Raw genomic sequence first — 23,844 nt, 5'->3', positions numbered from 1 at the left:
ATTTTTGTCCTAACTTTGTTGAATTTGTTTTATTTACCCATAATTTTGATAGTTCTTGCCTCCAAGTGGTATGAAGAATTCAAGAAATTGATCATATTACAAGAAATTCAATTTAGTAATTCAAGGAGTTTATTTATTTGAGTTTATTTATTTATTTATTTACGTTCTCACACGATTCAAGGATTTGAAACTCCGAGCAAGGTGGACACTTGGTTGGTGGCAAATCTAATGCAATGCACTCGATCTCTTCATTTCATTATAGGGGATTCAAATTGTGAAAATGTTGGGGTATGGCATCTAAACTAATTCTAATACTGCAGAGCAGCATGGGTATTGCACTTTGAAGTTCTAGATTCTACTTCATCATTGTAGAACGAGAGATTCTTCGGTATTTATTGGGAGGTTAGTCTATAGTTTAGTTATTAAATTAATAATAAAGGAATTATTATTGCCTATTATTCATAAATGTTTATTATTGGGTGTTTATAATTAGTTTAAAAAATAATTTAATACTAAATCACAAATTATAGATCATGCCAACTCCATATTGCTCCATATCCATAACAATTAAAACAAAATGTCATTTGAGAGAGAACTATAAAAGTTTTGTTCCATATTCTTGACTTTACTATCAGAAACATAATTGCATAACTCGATATTAATCATGTACAATGCCCATGAACTTTGTAGGAGACAAGTGGTTATGCAAAATAATTTTCTTGGAATTGATATCTCATTTAGTTGAAAGTAAGTTTCTCCATATCAATTGGAAGGAAACAATTAGCATTTCAGATTTCAATTAGCTATATTTAAACTAAGCTACAGATACTAGCTACTAGATAGCACTTGTTTTAACTAGAAATGCCTACCACATTAAACAAATCAATCTAGAAAATGGAAAGAAACCAAAAAATTAAAGAAAAAGCTATGGTAAGCCTATAAAAAATCATGACCTTAGATATAATTAGAAAAAAAGAAAGGGAGTTACTAGTAAGTAAGGTGAATATATAAAGGTGTTTATTAACTTTTCTATTCTCTGAGTGACATCATTGATTACAGACAGTAACTAGTTAGTTTTGTTTAATTGAAGATAAACAATTAAGGGCCTTTTTTTTTGGAGTTAAATATTAAATATTCAAAATAAAAAATGATATCTATGTTTATATGAATTGATAAAAAATAAATTTTAAATTTTAAATTTAATTATTTAAATGAGTTCAAAATAAATTAATATTTGTAAAAGCAAGATTTTTTTTCCGAGGAAAAAATCTGTAACCTTTTATTTAAAAAATGAAAAGTTACAATTGCAGATGCATGATGCATTTCCGTAAGCTGCCCAGTGGGCTCGAGTGCCATGGCACCCTACGCAACGTTACTGGAGTAACGTGCAAAAAATGATGAGAAAAGAAGAGAGAGAAAGGGAGAAAAAAGAGAGAGGGAGAGAGGGAAGAGAAGTGAAGGAAAAACTGAATTACATATGTGAGTGAGACTCACGCTTCAGGTTTTCCTTCCTTTTTTCTTTTCGACCTTGCGCCATCCTCCTTGAGTGGGCTCGATCGAGGCTATGACTAACTGTGTTTCTGCTTTCTGCATGCCTAATTCCTTGTCTGAGTCTGATGTGTCTGATTGGTGGTGCCGCTTTATCCCTCCCATGTTCTGTTCATCATTTGTCTTCTCTGCCTGATTTTGGTGGAGCTGTGAAGCCTTGGTATCTGTTGTGTTTTCCTTCTGATTCCCCGTTTCTTGGGGGACCTCAGCTGTCTCTTTGGTAGTATCTTCCTCTTCAGCTTCTGATTCATCATCTTCTGAGACCGGAGGGGAAAAGAACCATCCTTTCTTCTGCTTCCCTTTCTGCTTTCTTTTGCTGTTTACTTTTTTGGCTTCTGGACATGTGCTTTGCAGGTGTCCTATTTGTCTGCATAACCTACACCTAAAGGCAGTATTTTCGTAGTCTAGTGCTTGCAACCAAATTTGTTGTTTATATATTAGCCTTATGTTGTCAGGCAACCCTTTACTTAAATCCACTTCCACACAAATTCGTGCGAAAGTGAAGATCTTCTCATCAATCCTTTCCATATCTATTTTGATGTATTTCCCGATGTTGTTCCCGATTCCTTCCAGGACTCGTTCACTCCAGAAGTGTAGGGGGAGGTTGTAAAGACGAACCCATACCGACACTTTGGAGACTGTCATTTTGTTTGGATCGAAGTCTGTAAACCATGGGGTTATAAACAGCCCTGCCGTTCCCCAGAACCAAGGCCCTGCATTGATAATTATATCTCTGACTTCCCTGGATGCGAATCTGAATATGAAGAACCCTTTGGAGCATAAGTGTATTTCGCATTCCATGGTCCAATTTTTGAAGATCCAGTGGAATAGATTCGTTGGTGTTGGCCAAAAGCTGTTGAATCTGCATATGAGGGCCTGCGATTCATATGACTTAACATAGTCATCCAGCCCTGTGGAGTCGAAATTAAGGGATGGGGTTTTCCCTAGTTGTTCAACTATGTATGGCCGAGGTGTGTATCCACCTTGATCTGGGGAGGATCCTGACTCTCTATTTCCTTGGAGAATGTTTTTATATGATGAAGCTCCCTTGGGTTTATACTGGGGTACTGGTTTCCCCTTTTCCCCTCCTGAACTGCTTGGCTATCCCTGGGATGGTGCCCCACCTCTCAGCCTAAGATTCAAGACAATGGTTTCTCCTGGGCTGATCTCGTAGCTTCCCAGGGTTCTGTGGTCCTGGAGAGACCACCTACCACTGACTAGGTGTTGGATCTGGCCCGGATAGCCAGTCAGAGCAAAAATTTGTTGCTTTAGCAGTGAAATAGAACTATCTCTACTTACCCATACTAAGAAAGAATTCTTCTCAGGGGTTTTAATAAAAATCTGAAAACTATTTTTGGTTACCTGATGTCTGCGTTCTGGCTGAGCTCTACTTGAACTAGCGTCTATACTGGTTGCCAGATGATCTTGCTGTATACGTTCTTCCAGATCTTTCCTCTTATTGGGTCGATCTGCCTTTTGTATGGCGAGAAAGGCGTGTCCTCTGATCATTCGGTGCCTATTCCCGCCGATCTGAAGACTGGGTGCCGTATAGTCTTGAAACTTGCTCCAATCTGTTAGATCCGGCCTGGATCTGTGGAGTTTGAACCATGCAATTGTGAGATGGTTTGGATCTGCTGCATGCAATCCCCCATTCTTGCATGCAAAGGACAACAGTGGGGTTAGCGGCCTGATGAACAGCCAGCAGGCTATGCCTGCATAGATCGACCCAAACCCTGTCGATTCTCCGCCCCTGAAATAGATTCTGTGCCAAAAGACAGAGATTGTCTGCCGATCTCTGTCCACATTCAACTTCCCGGTCTTATCCTTCCGATCTACCTTTAATTCGTTCAGTCCTTCAATCATTTCTGCTATGGCAGTGGCGTCGGGGTCTTCCCTAGCAATGGACCGGATAATCGCACCCTTCCGTGTTGATCGATGGGGTTTCAGGGGCTCCTTCAGCACGCGCTTGAGACCGAGGCTGTAGAGACCAGGGCCTACGGCCTTCCCTGCCGCGTCGCCTCCAACAATCACCCCATCGGTGACTCCATTCCCAGGGTAGAGAAGGCACGCTACCATGGCCATCTTCCGTCCGGTGATCGATTCCTCCTATACCTGTAAAAGCAAGATTTTATTAATTAGATAAAATTATAAATAAATAAAAAAATCCATATTAATTGAAGACCATTAGAATTAAATGATGTAGTTTAATTATAAAAATATATTAATAGATTATATGTTCTGAAATAATATATGGGATCTTAGCCTAACAAGGATTAGAGGAATGAGGTTTTGAGGATTTTTGTAGCTAATTGTAGGATAACTTGTAACAATGAAGCCAAATTCTATGCTTTAGTAAGAGGTCTCAAACTAGCTCTTTCAGTGTGATATATGAAGATCCATATAGATGGGGATTCTCACTTCACCATTAGTACAACCCAAAAGCTAGTCGAAGGAGCTGTCGTTGAGAAACTATCAAGTATCTAGAGGCTCATCAATCTGACTAACAAAATACATAGATTGCTTTAATATTTTAACTATGTTATATTATCCCACATTGCGAGAAATGGAAACTGTGCCACTGATTTCTTAGCCAATTTGGGTTACATGCACTAGTGAAGCAACATAGAAAGTGGTTAGCCCCTGGACTGGAGAGTGGAAATCCCAAACATCTATTTAGTATTTTGGAAGAAGAGAAATATAATTTCCCAATATAGATGGGGAATGAATACCAGACATCCTTGATGGGGGTGCAATTCTAAATAGGTGAGGGTGTGGGTAATCACACCCACCACCCCACGTTTGATTGAATGAGGCACGTTAAAGGTTGAGGGTGGCATTACCACCCTTAAGCATGTAAACACATGCATGTAATTAGTTGGAAACTCCTAAGGATTAACAATATTAACCAAGAAGGGGCGTAGATATATAATTTAATCCTTTGTTTGGGGAAGGTACCGGCCCTCACCGTAGCTAGAACACATGGGTTGGGAGCCTGGAATGCAGGAAACTTTATAAGGAAGGCATATTGCAACTGTGCCAGAGGGAATTTGTGCAGTCTCATTCTAAAGCTTAGAGATTTATGGCCACGAGGATGTGAAGGAAATTTGGAGTGTAAGCCATTTAAAAAGGGAAGAGATCTGCTACCAATCATCACACCTACAACTGCATGGATAGTTGACATGGCATGCATGTGAAAACTAAAGTATTCCTCTTTTTGGGTAACTCTCATCTCACCCTGACTTTATTGCATTGTAGTGGCTTTATCGCTTAAAGTATGACTTCTTAGTTGTTTATTTATTTCTAGTGACAACAATGTGAGCTAGCTCATTGCATGGCCTTATTGTTCTTGTTATGGTGGGAACTTTGGAAAATTAGTTCTCTAGTTTGGGATTGGGGGAGAGTTTTCGACTCTATTAGTTGGACATTGCAAGAACCTATGTGTATTTGTTGGGAGCCTCTGTTATACTTGTGGTCTTGGTAGGGACAATTTTCTTAAGGCATCAGTGCTTAGAGATTTGTTTTGAGGATGTTTCATTGTGTGGATTCTCTTCCTTTGCCATGACAATTGTTTCTATTTACCATCTCATTGTGGGTATCGGGGAAGGCCCCTATTTGCTTTAAGTAGACCCTAGGGAAGTTTATTTCTATCTTTTGCGGGCTTATGCTTTCTTTGTGGCCTCAGTTGTGTTGGCTTACTTGTGGTTATAATGCTCATATCCTTATTATGGATTGTTCTATGGTGATTCTTAAAATGTATGTTGTGTTTTGTTGTAATCTGGGTTATACCCCGATGAGATGACACCATGCAATGACATCACGTGAGAAGAGAAAGAGGTGCAAGGGGGGCTTCGAGGTGGTTGAGGCCCTCAAGGCCATAATTGGAACCATTAATGGACCTAGGAGGTCGTAGAAGCCTTCCATGCGACCATCCCCGGTGATATTTGTAGTGAAATGGAAATTCTTGAAAGCATGACTAATAGATATTGTCATGTTATGTTACACTTAGAGTTATTTGAGGAGTTTGGGAAGTTAATTTGAGACCTTGGCCACGCAAGGGGTCGAAGGATTGATGGTCAAAAGTACTTGGTTTTGCACTTGACATGTTGAGATCGTTTGTCGTAAGTTTGATGACAGTGATTAGGTGAACTTTGTGATGTCTTTTTTCTTTCATTAGAGGTAATACAATTTAGCTTTATATATATATATATATACGTACGTACGTATGTATGTATGTATGTATGTATGTATGTATGTATATGAGAGATATTGGAATTTTACATTTTATGCAATGAAAATTTATGATTCTAAGAGATCTTTATTAAATTCTAAAAAACACCTAAAAAATTCATAGAAAATTAGAATTTAGAAATTTAAGATTCAAGAAAATCTTTGTTAAATTTTAAGAAAAAATAACTATAGAAAAAGAAAAAGAAATAATAATCTAACAATTAGTTAGACTAAACATAAATAAACCCCTATTAAATTTAAAAAGTTTCCAAACATTTTTTTTAAATACACGAACTTATTAAATTAGTACTATCAAAATATTTAAACTTGATATTGACGTCAGTATTGTCAAAATATTTGAACTTGATGTCAAAGTAGCCAGTAACCATCGGAATCATCGTGATGTCTATAACGCCCTTGTTGTAATTAAAATAATTAGGTTTTTGATGGTTGCCATTGCTAGTGACTTTACTAGGATGGGGATAAATTGGTTATGTTTGGAAAATGATTTTTAAATTAATAAATAAAGTTGTTGGTTTAATTTCTGAAAATCATGGTGGCTGACATTAGAGTAGATGACAGTTGCGAGAATCTAAGAAGAATCAGATTCACTTTGATTTTCCTAAATTTAAAAATATATGGATATATATGATATCTCGGTGGGAGATAAAGATCGAGGATAAAATTGCTGCAAGGAGAAAAGCAGGCTTTTGGTTTTAGGAAAAAGAACTGAAATTCCTAGGGTAAGAGGAAGCGTATCCCTAGAAGGCAGGACGCTGCCAAGGAAAAATCTGTGAGAAAGGTAATGTTAAATAAAAATTATCAAGGCTTAGTAGAGGTTAATAAGGCCTATCAACTTATCATAGCTCGGGGGAAACAAAGGTGATTATAATTTGGGTGGTTTGGTGCTGCAAGCCTTAGATTTCCAGTGTGGGAGTACAAGTCAGAGGATCATGTACTCGCTGATAATATTAATAGTATTCATAATTATGTAGTTGTGGACATGAATTATGTTATGATGGATTGTGTTTATATATTGTTTATAGAATCTGTAGGCTAGACATTGTATGCTGAGAATATATTATAAAATTATTATTGAAACTATTGCAGAATTTCTTGAAATATGGGTTGTAACATACATTAGGCTAGCTATTTAGTTGGGACTTGTGTTTTGAATTAATCCTTAATTTTATGTATACATGATGCAAGTATTATTGTGCAGGGAATATGCAACGAATGTTTTTAAATTTCATGCATGCCTAATACAAGTAGTGGTAATGAAAAAAATGTGCAAGTGAATGTCCCTAATATTATGCATGCATGACATAATTAATAAATTGCAGTGAACCGACGAGTAAATGCATGGCATACTGGTTGAATGAAATAATTAAAACTATCTATAGAAACAAAACATGTATCTCATTAGAATCATTTAAGTGGTGCATGAGACAATATAAACAACAGTAAATAAAAGAAATATGAGTGGATACATATATCCTTTGGGAACAACTAACAAGCATAGGCTGCATGCACATATTGAATATTTTCCAGAAATCTCATACTTGCTGCTATAGATGCATGGCATAGAGAAGAAATGGGTGAAGCATAGTATGCGCACTGGGTAAGAAACAATGCATGTAGATGGTGAAATCACTTTAAACTCTTACAAGCAGATACATGTTGGGATAGGAGAAAAGAACAAGAAAGGACACATGTGGTTCAAATAGTTAATACTTAAATAAAATACATAGTAGAAAGAAAATCAAATTAAAGAAATTAGCTGGTTGCTATGATGGATTTCATGACCAGACTAAGCACACCCTACTGAATCCAGTGGCTCCTAGCTGATTCATTGGAAATCAACTAATATTATGATCTAATTTCCTTCCTAAGGCCCAATCACAATAAAACAAGTTACAAATTATCTTTTCCTGAGATCGTAACCTTGTTAGAACTTCAAAGAAAATTGACATGTTGACCATTACGAAATGCATAGATAGTTAACCCATTCTTGAAACAGTTCCATGCGCCTTTCATTTAAACAATGAAAAAAAAGAGGAAGTAAATTAACAGTTCATAGTTCTGTACACAAAGTATTCTAATTCAGTCAAAGTTCAACCCATGAGCCTAAGGCCTGGTGCTACCTAGTACGAGGGTAGAAGGGAACGAAACACATTATACATAGATTCAAAGGAATTAAAGATAGTCACCACACTATGAATGTAAATTAATAACTTAGTTCACTCATGGAGAATAGAAAAACAAATACAGAAAATAGTCCACCATGCCTCAGGCTTGTCAACCCAAGCAGAGGTCGATCGACTAAATTGAAGCACAACCATGAAACTAAAAGGTATGAGGGCCATTGTAGAAATTTCTTAAGAAATGATGTAGACCTAAAGTAAACATTCGCCCAGGTGCCAAAGGAAAAGAGGCAATAAGAATAATATTCAAAAGAAGAAAACCACAGGGAATGTGGAAGTTCGAAGCCAAGGGATCGCCAACCTAGGAATAGAAAATTAAATGTTGAAAGAAGAGCATCTAGCTCCCGCCAAGAGCGTCCAAATAGAATTCCTCCAATGTGCTTACCTCTAACAACAACCAAAAACTTGTTACTTAAAGAAGAACCTTGAATATTTGAATGAATATGAAAATATACAAGGGAAACAAAATCTAAGAAAATGATTTTACCTGAGATAGTTGCAAAACCAAGATATTATCAACCCTCTTAGAGATAAGACGAAAAAGTTAATTGAGTTCAGATAACAAAGGAAACAAACACCATAACCTAGGAAAATGTATATGAAACCACAAAGGGAATTCACTTGGGTGCTGAGAGGAAAACTCTAGGCCAAAAGAAAATTATGGTCCCTTTAAAACCTAGGGCCACACCTGCACCATCAACAAGAAATTGTCAAAATGAATAAATCAAATGACCCTTCATGAAATCTAGAAATGAACAATAGCATGGTGGAAAATTGATAGAAAAATTAGCCTCAGAAAAATTAGCTGATCCTGGTTGAATAGTGAGAAAGCTGGATACCCAGACTTCGCCATCACTGCCCTTTGTACTCAAATCCTCTATTGTAATATAGAGGTGTGATGGAGTCTGCCAACGCCGAAGAGGATGTCGGGTTATGCTCTGGTAGCAATGATGAGATAAAACCTTGTGGAAATGACAAGCAATCAAATCTCAGGAGGTTATGCATTGAGCATAAAGAAGAAAACGAAAAGCAAGAGGCATCACTCTGTCAAAACCGACAAGGAAAATAGAGAATGAAGTGCAAGCGTGAAATTAGGTAGCTAGAGATGGTTAGGGTTAGACCTAAAAGACAAGAGTTGTAGATCTATACCAAGTGAATCTAAACCATCAATAACTCATTGAAACAACAAATCTTAAGAATTGTGCCATCATACCAAGTTCACATGGGCATAGATGTACAAGAAGTAGTTTATTAGCCAATGTTGACAAGTAATTAGTTGATAAAAGGTTAGGTACAGGGAGCATTCAACAAGGTGCAAGCCATCTCATGAGAGTGAGAGCACACAGAGTGCCAACTCATCCAAAAGGGAACAAACAGGTTTACCTCAATAGTGAATCCCACATGTAAACACATAACCTATCCTGGGTAGAGCATTAATGACCAAGGTTGGGGCTGAAGTCTTAAATGCAAAGGGTGGGTAGTTAGGAAGAAACCATAAAGGGTATAAATAATTGTTATCACTCTAGGAAACTATTGGGTCCCCATACTACTAGTGATTACCCCATTACTATTGTAGTTATACCCTTTATTAATATTGTTGTGCCCCTATTTCCCCCATATTGTTATTATTGTGCCCCATAGAATCCCTCTATTGTTATTTTTGTGGCTATATATTATTATTGTTAGGTCGGCTGGATTATATTGTGACTCCTTAGACTCCTATATATAGAAAGGAGGTTTTGTCTTTTGTATCATCAAAGAATTGTTCATTTATGTAGTGTAAAGGAGGTTGCCCCCTCGAAGAGGTTGAATTCTAAGGCGTTGATCTATCTTTTCTATCTTTTCTTGAGCTTGTTTCATAACATTTGGTATCAGAGCTTTGGATTCTACGGTTTCGCTGCTCCAAACAGGTCATCATGGCATTTTCTCTATAGCTTTTTTTTGTGACATTTCAGAAGCCGCAAAAAAAACCCCATTTGACAAGAAATCGTTGACCCTTGGCTCCGAATTTTAGAGCTTTTCGCACTATATTTGCGGAGATATGATTTGAGGAAGTTGATCTTTTTGCAGACTCCTGAATTACATTCCAAATAGGTGACCTGGGGAAAATCGTCATAGCTTTATTTCTGAGCATCAGATTGAAAGTTTGTAAGAAGGTACAAAAATAGGACGGACTATAGTTTACTTGTATATATTTTTCAGAGTCAAAGGTCAAAAAAGTGACACACGACACTCCATACAAGTTCGCTCCACTGAACTAGTCTACAATCAGGTCACTGCGGGAGATTGTGCATAAAACTTCCTTGGAGAATCCAATTTGTATCAAACTAGTGGCATTGGAAAGGGGACAAAGAAGACTACTACAGATCACAATTTCAGAACTGGATAATTCAAAATTACAGAGATACATCAGATTCAATATCAGGCTTCTACAAAGTGAAAAAAGGTGTGTAGTTTTTTTTAAATTTTTGCGTAAGCTTTGTTTGAAGGAATTCAGAGGGCATAGTAAAGCATTATTATCAGTAATTGATGCCCCGAAGAAAGAAAATGAAAACACCTAGTAAGCAACCTGAAAGCTCTAGCATGACTTACGAAGAAGAGGAAGAAATGCAACATGATATAGCAAAATTACGAGACCAAGTGCAACAAGTGTCACTTGCAAAAAAAGGAACAGAAACTAAGATGGATGGTTTAAAGAAAGATGTAGAAGCTAAGATGGATTGTTTAAAGAAATGCCTAGAAGCTAAGATGGATGATTTGAAGATAGACTTGAAGATAGACATGGAAGAATTGAAGAAGTTACTACAAGAAAGGGTCACTAATGGTGAAAGGGTAGTAAAGGAAACTCATGATGGGAACAAAATAAATGTTAATCATGATTCCATAGACTCTAATGTTGGATCGAAGACCCACCACATTCCAAAAATCGATATAAGGAAGTTTGATGGCAAGGATCCTGCCACATGGATATTATAGATGGAGCAACTCTTCGATCTCAATAGTGTGAAAAACACACAAAAGGTACGTATGGAAACTTTATATTTGGAACCAAATCAGTTTGTATGGTATCAATGGATTTGCTCTCGAAAACAATTTATCACTTGGGAAATTTTTACGGAAGAATTGATAGCACATTGTGAAGATACAAAAAGCAACACTTTTTCTAGCCAATTGATAAGTCTCAAACAAAAGGGTTCAATAATGGAGCACATTTAGGAGTTCCAAAAATTGAACATAAGGGTAAAATATATTCTAGAGGAGCATAGGATTGATGTGTTGATAGGGTCTTTAAAGGATAATATCCAACATGATGTTCGCCTTTGGGGACCTGATTCATTAGAGAAGGCATTCAGATTAGCAAGAAAAATGGAAAACAAAATTATGGCAACCAGGAAGCATACCACTCACAACTATAAAGACGGAAGTGTTGTTGCCCCTAGTCTTCCACAACCTATAAGGTTGACACCACAACAATTGGAAGAAAAAAGAGCAAAAGGGCTTTGTTACAGTTATGATAGAAAATACACTAAAGGTCATAAGTGTGCTGAGAAGAAACTATTCTACATAGATTGTGAAGATGAAGAAGAAAAGGAGAAAAAAAGGTGAAAAGAAGAGGATATACTCCAGGAACAAAGCCTAGATGAAGAACAAATAAATCCTACCATATCTTGTAATGCATTGGCAGGAATTACCACTCCTCAAACCATCAAGATAGAAGGAAGAGAGAGAAAGGGAGAAAAAAGAGAGAGGGAGAGAGGGAAGAGGAGTGAAGGCAAAACTGAATTACGTATGTGCGTGAGACTCACACTTCAGGCTATCCTTCCTTTTTTCTTTTCGACCTTGCACCATCCTCCTTGAGTGGGCTCGATCGTGGCTATGACTAACTGTGTTTCTGCTTTCTGCGTGCCTAATTCCTTGTCTGAGTCTGATGTGTCTGATTGGTGGTGCCGCTTTATCCCTCCCATGTTCTGTTCATCATTTGTCTTCTCTGCCTGATTTTGGTGGAGCTGTGAAGCCTTGGTATCTATTGTGTTTTCCTTTTGATTCCCCGTTTCTTGGGGGACCTCAACTGTCTCTTTGGTAGTATCTTCCTCTTCAGCTTATGATTCATCATCTTCTGAGACCGGAGGGCAAAAGAACCATCCTTTCTTTTGCTTCCCTTTCTGCTTTCTTTTGCTGTTTACTTTTTTGGCTTCTGGACATGTGCTTTGCAGGTGTCCTATTTGTCTGCATAGCCTACACCTAAAGGCAGTATTTTAGTAGTCTAGTGCTTGCAACCAAATTTGTTGTTTATAGATTAGCCTTATGTTGTCAGGCAACCCTTTAATTAAATCCACTTCCACACAAATTCGTGCGAAAGTGAAGATCCTCTCATCAATCCTTTCCATATCTATTTTGATGTATTTCCTGATGTTGTTCCCGATTCCTTCCAGGACTCGTTCACTCTAGAAGTGTAGGGGGAGGTTGTAAAGACGAACCCATACCGACACTTTGGAGACTGTCATTTTGTTTGGATCGAAGTCTGTAAACCATGGGGTTATAAACTGCCCTGCCATTCCCCAGAACCAAGGCCCTGCATTGATAATTATATCTCTGACTTCCCTGGATGCGAATCTGACTATGAAGAACCCGTTGGAGCATAAGTGTATTTCGCATTCCATGGTCCAATTTTTGAAGATCCAGTGGAATAGATTCGTTGGTGTTGGTCAAAAGCTGTTGAATCTGCATATGAGGGCCTGCGATTCATATGACTTAACATAGTCATCCAGCCCTGTGGAGTCGAAATTAAGGGCTGGGGTTTTCCCTAGTTGTTCAACTATGTATGGCCGAGGTGTATATCCACCTTGATCTGGGGAGGATCCTGACTCTCTGTTTCCTTGGAGAATGTTTTTATATGATGAAGCTCCCTTGGGTTTATACTGGGGTACTGGTTTCCCCTTTTCCCCTCCTGAACTGCTTGGCTGTCCCTGAGATGGTGCCCCTCCTCTCAGCCTGAGATTCAAGACAATGGTTTCTCCTGGGCTGATCTTGTAGCTTCCCAGGGTTCTGTGGTCCTGGAGAGACCACCTACCACTGACTAGGTGTTGGATCTGGCCCGGATAGCTAGTAAGAGCACAAATTTGCTGCTTTAGCAGCGAAACAGAACTATCTCCACTTACCCATACTAAGAAAGATTTCTTCTCAGGGGTTTTAATAAAAATCTGAAAACTATTTTTGGTTACCTGATGTCTGCGTTCTGGCTGAGCTCTACCTGAACCAGCGTCTATACTGGTTGCCAGATGATCTTGCTGTGTACGTTCTTCCAGATCTTGCCTCTTATTGGGTCGATCTGCCTTTTGTATGGCGAGAAAGGCGTGTCCTCTGATCATTCGGTGCCTATTCCCGCCGATCTGAAGACTGGGTGCCGTATAGTCTTGAAAATTGCTCCAATCTGTTAGATCCGGCCTGGATCTGAGGAGTTTGAACCATGCAATTGTGTGATGGTTTGGATCTGCTGCATGCAGTCCCCCATTCTTGCATGCAAAGGACAACAGTGGGGTTAGCGGCCTGATGAACAGCCAGCAGGCTATGCCTGCATAGATCGACCCAAACCCTGACGATTCTCCGCCCCAGAGATGGATTCTGTGCCGAAAGACAGAGATTGTCTGCCGATCTCTGTCCTCATTCAACTTCCCGGTCTTATCCTTCCGATCTTTCTTTAATTCGTTCAATCCTTCAATCATTTCTGCTATGGCAGTGGCGTCGGGATCTTCCCTGGCAATGGACCGAATAATCATACCCTTGCTTGTTGATCGATAGGGTTTCAGTGGCTCCTTCAGCACGCGCTTGAGGCCGAGGCTGCAGAGACCAGGGCCTATGGCCTTCCCTGCCGCGTTGCCTCCAACAATCACCCCGTCGGCGACTCCATTCCCAGCGTAGAGAAGGCACGCTACCATGGCCATCTTCCATCCTCCGATCGATTCCTCCTATACCTGTAAAAGCAAGATTTTATTAATTAGATAAAATTATAAATAAATAAAAAATCCATATTAATTGAAGACCATTATAATTAAATGATGTAGTTTAATTATAAAAATATATTAATAGATTATATGTTCTGAAGTAATATATCGGATCTTAGCCTAGCAAGGATTAGAGGAATGAGGTTTTGAGGATTTTTGTAGCTAATTGTAGGATAACTTGTAACAATGAAGCCAAATTCTATGCTTTAGAAAGAGGTCTCAAACTAGCTCTTTCAGTGTGATATATGAAGATCCATATAGATGGGGATTCTCACTTCACCATTAGTACAACCCAAAAGCTAGTCGAAGGAGCTGTCGTTGAGAAACTATCAAGTATCTAGAGGCTCATCAATCTGACTAACAAAATACATAGATTGCTTTAATATTTTAACTATGTTATATTATCCCACATTGCGAGAAATGGAAACTGTGCCACTGATTTCTTAGCCAATTTGGGTTACATGCACTAGTGAAGCAACATAGAAAGTGGTTAGCCCCTGGACTGGAGAGTGGAAATCCCAAACATCTATTTAGTATTTTGGAAGAAGAGAAATATAATTTCCCACTATAGATTGGGAATGAATACCAGACATCCTTGATGGGGGTGCAATTCTAAATAGGTGAGGGTGTGGGTAATCACACCCACCACCCCACGTTTGATTGAATGAGGCACGTTAAAGGTTTAGGGTGGCATTACCACCCTTAAGCATGTAAACACATGCATGTAATTAGTTGGAAATTCCTAAGGATTAACAATATTAACCAAGAAGGGGCGTAGATATATAATTTAATCCTTTGTTTGGGGAAGGTACCGACCCTCACCGTAGCTAGAACACATGGGTTGGGAGCCTGGAATGCAGGAAACTTTATAAGGAAGGCATATTGCAACTGTGCCAGAGGGAATTTGTGCAGTCTCATTCTAAAGCTTCGAGATTTATGGCCATGAGGATGTGAAGGAAATTTGGAGTGTAAGCTATTTAAAAAGGGAAGAGATCTGCTACCAATCATCACACCTACAACTGCATGGATAGTTGACATGGCATGCATGTGAAAACTAAAGTATTCCTCTTTTTGGGTAACTCTCATCTCACCCTGACTTTATTGCATTGTAGTGGCTTTATCGCTTAAAGTATGACTTCTTAGTTGTTTATTTATTTCTAGTGACAACAATGTGAGCTAGCTCATTGCATGGCCTTATTGTTCTTGTTATGGTGGGAACTTTGGAAAATTAGTTCTCTAGTTTGGGATTGGGGGAGATTTTTCGACTCTATTAGTTGGACATTGCAAGAACCTATGTGTATTTGTTGGGAGCCTCTGTTATACTTGTGGTCTTGGTAGGGACAATTTTCTTAAGGCGTCAGTGCTTAGAGATTTGTTTTGAGGATGTTTCATTGTGTGGATTCTCTTCCTTTGCCATGACAATTGTTGCTATTTACCATCTCATTGTGGGTATCGGGGAAGGCCCCTAGTTGCTTTAAGTAGACCCTAGGGAAGTTTATTTCTATTTGTTGCGGGCTTATGCTTTCTTTGTGGCCTCAGTTGTGTTGGCTTACTTGTGGTTATAATGCTCATATCCTTATTATGGATTGTTCTATGGTGATTCTTAAAATGTATGTTGTGTTTTGTTGTAATCTGGGTTATACCCCGATGAGATGACACCATGCAATGACATCACGTGAGAAGAGAAAGAGGTGCAAGGGGGGCTTCGAGGTGGTTGAGGCCCTCAAGGCCATAATTGGAACCATTAATGGACCTAGGAGGTCGTAGAAGCCTTCCATGCGACCATCCCCGGTGATATTTGTAGTGAAATGGAAATTCTTGAAAGCATGACTAATAGATATTGTCATGTTATGTTACACTTAGAGTTATTTGAGGAGTTTTGGAAGTTAATTTGAGACCTTGGCCACGCAAGGGGTCGAAGGATTGATGGTAAAAAGTACTTGGTTTTGCACTTGACAGGTTGAGATCGTTTGTCGTAAGTTTGATGACAGTGATTAGGTGAACTTTGTGATGTCTTTTTTCTTTCATTATAGGTAATACAATTTAGCTTTATATATATATATATATATATATATATATATATATATATATATATATATATATATATATATATATATATATATATATATATATATATATATATATATATATATACGTACGTACGTACGTACGTATGTATGTATGTATATGAGAGATATTGGAATTTTACATTTTATGCAATGAAAATTTATGATTCTAAGAGATCTTTATTAAATTCTAAAAAAAACCTAAAAAATTCATAGAAAATTAGAATTTATAAATTTAAGATTCAAGAAAATCTTTGTTAAATTTTAAGAAAAAATAACTATAGAAAAAGAAAAAGAAATAATAATATAACAATTAGACTAAACATAAATAAACCCCTATTAAATTTAAAAAGTTTTCAAACATTTTTTTTAAATACACGAACTTATTAAATTAGTACTATCAAAATATTTAAACTTGATATTGACGTCAGTATTGTCAAAATATTTGAACTTGATGTCAAAGTAGCCAGTAACCATCGAAATCATCGTGATGTCTATAACGCCCTTGTTGTAATTAAAATAATTAGGTTTTTGATGGTTGCCATTGCTAGTGACTTTACTAGGATGGGGATAAATTGGTTATGTTTGGAAAATGATTTTTAAATTAATAAATAAAGTTGTTGGTTTAATTTCTGAAAATCATGGTGGCTGACATTAAAGTAGATGACAGTTGCGAGAATCTAAGAAGAATCGGATTCACTTTGATTTTCCTAAATTTAAAAATATATGGATATATATGATATCTCGGTGGGAGATAAAGATCGAGGATAAAATTGCTGCAAGGAGAAAAACAGTATTTTGGTTTTAGGAAAAAGAACTGAAATTCCTAGGGTAAGAGGAAGCGTATCCCTAGAAGGCAGGACGCTGCCAAGGAAAAATCTGTGAGAAAGATAATGTTAAATAAACATTATCAAGGCTTAGTAGAGGTTAATAAGGCCTATCAACTTATCATAGCTCGGGGGAAACAAAGGTGATTATAATTTGGGTGGTTTGGTGCTGCAAGCCTTAGATTTCCAGTGTGGGAGTACAAGTCAGAGGATCATGTACCCGCTGATAATATTAATAGTATTCATAATTATGTAGTTGTGGACATGAATTATGTTATGATGGATTGTGTTTATATATTGTTTATAGAATGTGTAGGCTAGACATTGTATGCTGAGAATATATTATAAAATTATTATTGAAACTATTGCAGAATTTCTTGAAATATGGGTTGTAACATACATTAGGCTGGCTATTTAGTTGGGACTTGTGCTTTGAATTAATCCTTAATTTTATGTATACATGATGCAAGTATTATTGTGCAGGGAATATGCAACCTGCCCTTTGTACTCAAAACCTCTATTGTAATATAGAGGTGTGATGGAGTCTGCCAACGCCAAAGAGGATGTCGGGTTATGCTCTGGTAGCAATGATGAGATAAACCCTTGTGGAAATGACAAGCAATCAAATCTCAGGAGGTTATGCATTGAGCATAAAGAAGAAAACGAAAAGCAAGAGGCATCACTCTGTCAAAACCGACAAGGAAAATAGAGAATGAAGTGCAAGCGTGAAATTAGGTAGCTAGAGATGGTTAGGATTAGACCTAAAAGACAAGAGTTGTAGATCTATACCAAGTGAATCTAAACCATCAATAAGTCATTGAAACAAAAAATCTTAAGAATTGTGCCATCATACCAAGTTCACATGGGCATAGATGTACAAGAAGTAGTTTATTAGCCAATGTTGACAAGTAATTAGTTGATAAAAGGTTAGGTACAGGGAGCAGTCAACAAGGTGCAAGCCATCTCATGAGAGTGAGAGCACACAGAGTGCCAACTCATCCAAAAGGGAACAAACAGGTTTACCTCAATAGTGAATCCCACATGTAAACACATAACCTATCCTGGGTAGAGCATTAATGACCAAGGTTGGGGCCGAAGTCTTAAATGCAAAGGGTGGGTAGTTAGGAAGAAACCATAAAGGGTATAAATAATTGTTATCACTCTAGGAAACTGTTGGGTCCCCATACTACTAGAAATTACCCCATTACTATTGTAGTTATACCCTTTATTAATATTGTTGTGCCCCATAGAATCCCTATATTGTTATTTTTGTGGCTATATATTATTATTGTTAGGTTGACTGGATTATATTGTGACTCCTTAGACTCCTATATATAGAAAGGAGGTTTTGTCTTTTGTATCATCCAAGAATTGTTCATTTATGTAGTGTAAAGGAGGTTGCCCCCTCGAAGAGGCTGAATTCTAAGGCGTTGATCTATCTTTTCTATCTTTTCTTGAGCTTGTTTCATAACATTTGGTATCAGAGCTTTGGATTCTACGGTTTCGCTGCTCCAAACAGGTCATCATGGCATTTTCGCTATAGCTTTTTTTTTGTGACGTTTCAGAAGCCGCAAAAAAAAACCCATTTGACAAGAAATCGCTGACCCTTGGCTCCGAATTTTAGAGCTTTTCGCACTATATTTGCGCAGATATGATTTGAGGAAGTTGATCTTTTTGCAGACTCCTGAATTACATTCCAAATAGGTGACCTGGGGAAAATCGTCATAGCTTTATTTCTGAGCATCAGATTTAAATTTTGTAAGAAGGTACAAAAATAGGACGGACTATAGTTTACTTGTATATATTTTTCAGAGTCAAAGGTCAAAACAGTGACACACGGCACTCCATACAAGTTCGCTCTACTGAACTAGTCTACAATCAGGTCACTGCGGGAGATTGTGCATAAAACTTCCTTGGAGAATCCAATTTGGATCAAACTAGTGGCATTGGAAAGGGGACAAAGAAGACTACTACAGATCACAATTTCAGAACTGGATAATTCGAAATTACAGAGATACATCAGATTCAGTATCAGGCTTCTACAAAGTGAAAAAAGGTGTGTAGTTTTTTTTAAATTTTTGCGTAAGCTTTGTTTGAAGGAATTCAGAGGGCATAGTAAAGCATTATTATCAGTATTTGATGCCCCGAAGAAAGAAAATGAAAACACCTAGTAAGCAACCTGAAAGCTCTAGCATGACTTACGAAGAAGAGGAAGAAATGCAACATGATATAGCAAAATTACGAGACCAAGTGCAAGAAGTGTCACTTGCAAAAAAAGGAACAAAAACTAAGATGGATGGTTTAAAGAAAGATGTAGAAGCTAAGATGGATTGTTTAAAGAAATGCCTAGAAGCTAAGATGGATGATTTGAAGATAGACCTGAAGATAGACATGGAAGAATTGAAGAAGTTACTACAAGAAAGGGTCACTAATGGTGAAAGGGTAGTAAAGGAAACTCATGACGGGAACAAAATAAATGTTAATCATGATTCCATAGACTCTAATGTTGGATCAAAGACCCACCACATTCCAAAAATCGATATGAGGAAGTTTGATGGCAAGGATCCTGCCACATGGATATTATAGATGGAGCAACTCTTCGTTCTCAATAGTGTGAAAAACACACAAAAGGTACGTATGGAAACTTTATATTTGGAACCGAATCAGTTTGTATGGTATCAATGGATTTGCTCTCGTAAACAATTTATCACTTGGGAAATTTTTACTGAAGAATTGATAGCACATTGTGAAGATACAAAAAGCAACACTTTTTCTAGCCAATTGATAAGTCTCAAACAAAAGGGTTCAATAATGGAGCACATTTAGGAGTTCCAAAAATTGAACATAAGGGTAAAATATATTCTAGAGGAGCATAGGATTGATGTGTTGATAGGGTCTTTAAAGGATAATATCCAACATGATGTTCTTCTTTGGGGACCTGATTCATTAGAGAAGGCATTCAGATTAGCAAGAAAAATGGAAAACAAAATTATGGCAACCAGGAAGCATACCACTCACAACTATAAAGACGGAAGTGTTGTTGCCCCTAGTCTTCCACAACCTATAAGGTTGACACCACAACAATTGGAAGAAAAAAGAGAAAAAGGGCTTTGTTATAGTTGTGATAAAAAATACACTAAAGGTCATAAGTGTTCTGAGAAGAAACTATTCTACATAGATTGTGAAGATGAAGAAGAAAAGGAGAAAAAAAGGTCAAAAGAAGAGGATATACTCCAGGAACAAAGCCTAGATGAAGAACAAATAAATCCTACCATATCTTGTAATGCATTGGCAGGAATTACCACTCCTCAAACCATCAAGATAGAAGGACAAATCAAGAAGAAAGAGGTAATAGTGTTGATTGATTTAGGAAGCACCCACAATTTTGTTCATTGTAAGATAGCAAAAGAATTGAATTGCTTCCTATATCCAGCACTAGAGTGTCAAGTGATGATTGCAAATGGAGGAACAATAACTTGCTATGGAAAGTGCCATAATATCAAGCTATCCATGGGAGAATATGTATTGACTAGTTGAATGCTTTCCATTCCAATGGGAGGTGCTGATGTTGTACTAGGAGTCCAATGGCTACAATAGCTTTTAATTTTTAAGAACTTTTCATCAAATTTTCTATGGAAGGAAAGGAAGTTGAATTAAGGGGTATTACAGGGAAACTAGGAAAGATAATCAGCTCTAATGGTATGACAAAGCTTCTAAAAAAGGTGTAAAGAGGTGTAATTGCACAATTATGTTCGTTAGATGTTTCCACATCAGAATCATCTATTTCTCCAGATCTCCAAAAATTCCTAGACAATAATTCCAAGGTATTTGAGACTCCCAAAGGTCTCCCACCTATGCGTGATCATGATCATGCTATTCATCTAATTCCAGGAAGTGTTACTCCAAACATCAGGCCGTATAGATATCCCTATGTCCAAACGAGTGAAATTGAACGTATGGTTGCATAAATGCTAGAGGCTGGTATAATTCAACTGAGTCAAAGTTCTTTCTCTGCTCCAGTAGTATTGGTGCACAAGAAGGATGGATCATGGAGCATGTGTCCGGATTATAGGGAGCTCAACAAGCTCACTATTAAAGATAAGTTCCCCATTCCTGTCATTGATGAATTACTGGATGAATTGCATGGATCAATTTACTTCACCAAGTTGGATCTTCATTCAGGATATCATCAAATTAGAATGAAGACTGAAGACATTTCGAAAACAACCTTTAGAACTCATGAGGGTCATTATGAATTTTTGGTCATGCCTTTTGGCCTTACCAATGCACCCTCAACATTTCAAGGGTTGATGAATTCAATTTTCAAACAATTCCTTAGAAAATTTGTGTTAGTATTTTTTGATGATATACTAATCTACAGCAAGTCTTGGAAGGATTATGTTGAACATGTTGACAGGGTGCTACAACTATTGGAGGAGAAACAATTATATGCAAAAAGATCCAAATGTTTCTTTGGAGTCCAGGAGGTGGAATATCTGGGTCATATTGTCTCTCATGAAGGAGTTAAGGTAGACCCTAGCAAAATTAAAGTCATTAATGAATGGAAAATCCCCACATCCATAAAGCATCTGCGAGGATTTCTCGGGTTGATAGGGTATTATCACAAGTTTGTTAAGAATTATGGGAGAATAGCAGCACCTCTAACAACATTTTTAAAGAAAGATGCATTTTCATGGACTCCGGAAGCAACAAAGGCCTTTGAACTTCTTAAAGAGGAAATGTGCCAAGCACCGGTCTTAGCTACACCAGACTTCACAAAAACCTTTATTATGGAATGTGATGCTTCAGGAAATGGAATTGGTGCTGTTCTAATGCAAGATGAAAGACCCATTGCTTTTGAAAGTCGTCCAATCAAGGGAAAGTTTTTAAGAAAAGCTATTTATGAGAAGGAAATGTTGGCAATACTCCATGCACTTAAGAAATGGCGACCCTACCTAATGGGAAGACACTTCAAGGTAAAAACGGATCATGATAGCCTTAAATAGTTTTTAGAACAAAGATTATCCTCTGAAGAGCAACAAAAGTGGGTCACAAAATTGGGTTATGACTTTGAAATCATCTACGAAAAAGGGAAGCAAAATGTGGTGGAAGATGCACTCTTAAGAAAGGATGAGGATGTGGAAGCATTGTTGTGCGCCATTTCTATTATCCAACCAGATTGGATAAATGAAGCAAGGGAGGAATGGAAGAATGACGAAGAAGTGTGGGCACTTATTCGAAATTTACAACAAGATTCCAGTACGTCTGATACATTTAGCTGGAAAAATGATTCGTTATGGTACAAATATCGCTTATACCTCTGTAAGAATTCCCAGCTAAAACAAAAGATTCTTATGGAATTGCACACTTCTCCCTTAGGAGGGCACTCAAGATTTTTAAAAACTTACCACAGGGTTAAGAAGGAATTTTTTTAGGATGGCCTTAAATCAGATATTCAAAAGTTTGTGGCAGAATGTTTGGTTTGCCAACAAAATAAAGTTGAAACAATTAAGACACCGGGTCTATTACAACCTTTATCCATTCCAAGCCAGCGTTGGGAGGAGGTTTCAATGGATTTTATCACAGGTCTACCCATGTCTGAGGGAAAGAGCGTCATCATGGTGGTAGTTGACAGACTTACCAAGTATGCACACTTTTGTGTTTTATCACATCCATTTAAAGCCAGTACAATCTCTATTGCATTTACCGAAACAATTCAAAAGCTACATGGAAACCCAAAGATTATTGTAAGTGACAGAGATCCCATTTTCACTGGAAATTTTTGGATAGAATTATTTTCTTGTCTTGGTACTCAGTTAACTCATAGCTCATCTTATCATCCTCAATCTGATGGGCAAACTGAGATAGTAAACAAATGTCTAGAAGGATATCTTCGTTGCTTTGTATCTGATAAACAGACACAATGGGTAAAATGGTTGCCTCTAGCTGAATGGTGGTATAACACTTCCTTCCATACAGCAACAAAAATGACCCCATTTATGGCACTTTATGGGTATCAACCACCATCCATTACATCATATTTAAGAGAAAATTCTAAGGTTAGGGCAGTCAAACATCACATTGAACATCAATAAAAAGTCCTCCAACTCTTAAAGGATAACCTCGTGTTGGCACATAATAGAATGAAACAACAGGTAGATCAACATCACAGTGAAAGAAGTTTTGATGTAGGTGATTGGGTATTCCTATGGCTACAACAATATAATCAAATGTCCCTCAAGCAAGCTAAGAAGGATAATAAATTATCACCAAAGTATTATGGTCCGTACAAGGTGTTGCAAAATATTTGTACTATGGCATACAAATTGGAGCTTCCTGCAGCTTCTCAATTGCACCCAGTTTTACATGTTTCATGTTTAAAGAAGGTTATAGGCGACAAGCTCCCAGTTCAAACAATATTGCCAGAACTTGACCAGGAAGGAAAAATTATATTGGAACTGGAAGCAGTCACAGAAACAAGAACTCGACAGCTACGAAATTGATCAATTTCAGAGTATCTTATCAAGCGGAATAACTTATCCGTTGAAGGTTCCACATGGGAGGATGAGAATTTTATGCAGAAGTATCCAGAACTACTCAAGCGTTGAGGACAACACTTTTTTAAAGGAGAGGGGCATGTTGGGTCCCCATAATACTAGTGATTACCGCATTACTATTGTAGTTATACCCCTTATTAATATTGTTGTGCCCCTATTGCCCCCATATTTTTATTATTGTGCCCCGTAGAATCCCTCTATTGTTATTTTTGTGGCTTTATATTATTATTGTTAGGTCAGCTGGATTATATTGTGACTCCTTAGACTCCTATATATAGAAAGGAGGTTTTGTCATTTGTATCATCCAAGAATTGTTCATTTATGTAATGTAAAGGAGGTTGCCCCCTCGAAGAGGTTGAATTCTAAGGCGTTGATCTATCTTTTCTATCTTTTCTTGAGCTGGTTTCATAACA

The sequence above is a fragment of the Pinus tabuliformis genome, chromosome 6 (assembly GCF_031772625.1).
Source record: "Pinus tabuliformis cultivar Carrire ecotype Pingquan chromosome 6, CPIR1, whole genome shotgun sequence".
Classification (NCBI taxonomy): domain Eukaryota; kingdom Viridiplantae; phylum Streptophyta; class Pinopsida; order Pinales; family Pinaceae; genus Pinus; species Pinus tabuliformis.
The sequence above is the reverse complement of the archived record's forward strand: the minus strand, read 5'-3'. Positions refer to the sequence as shown.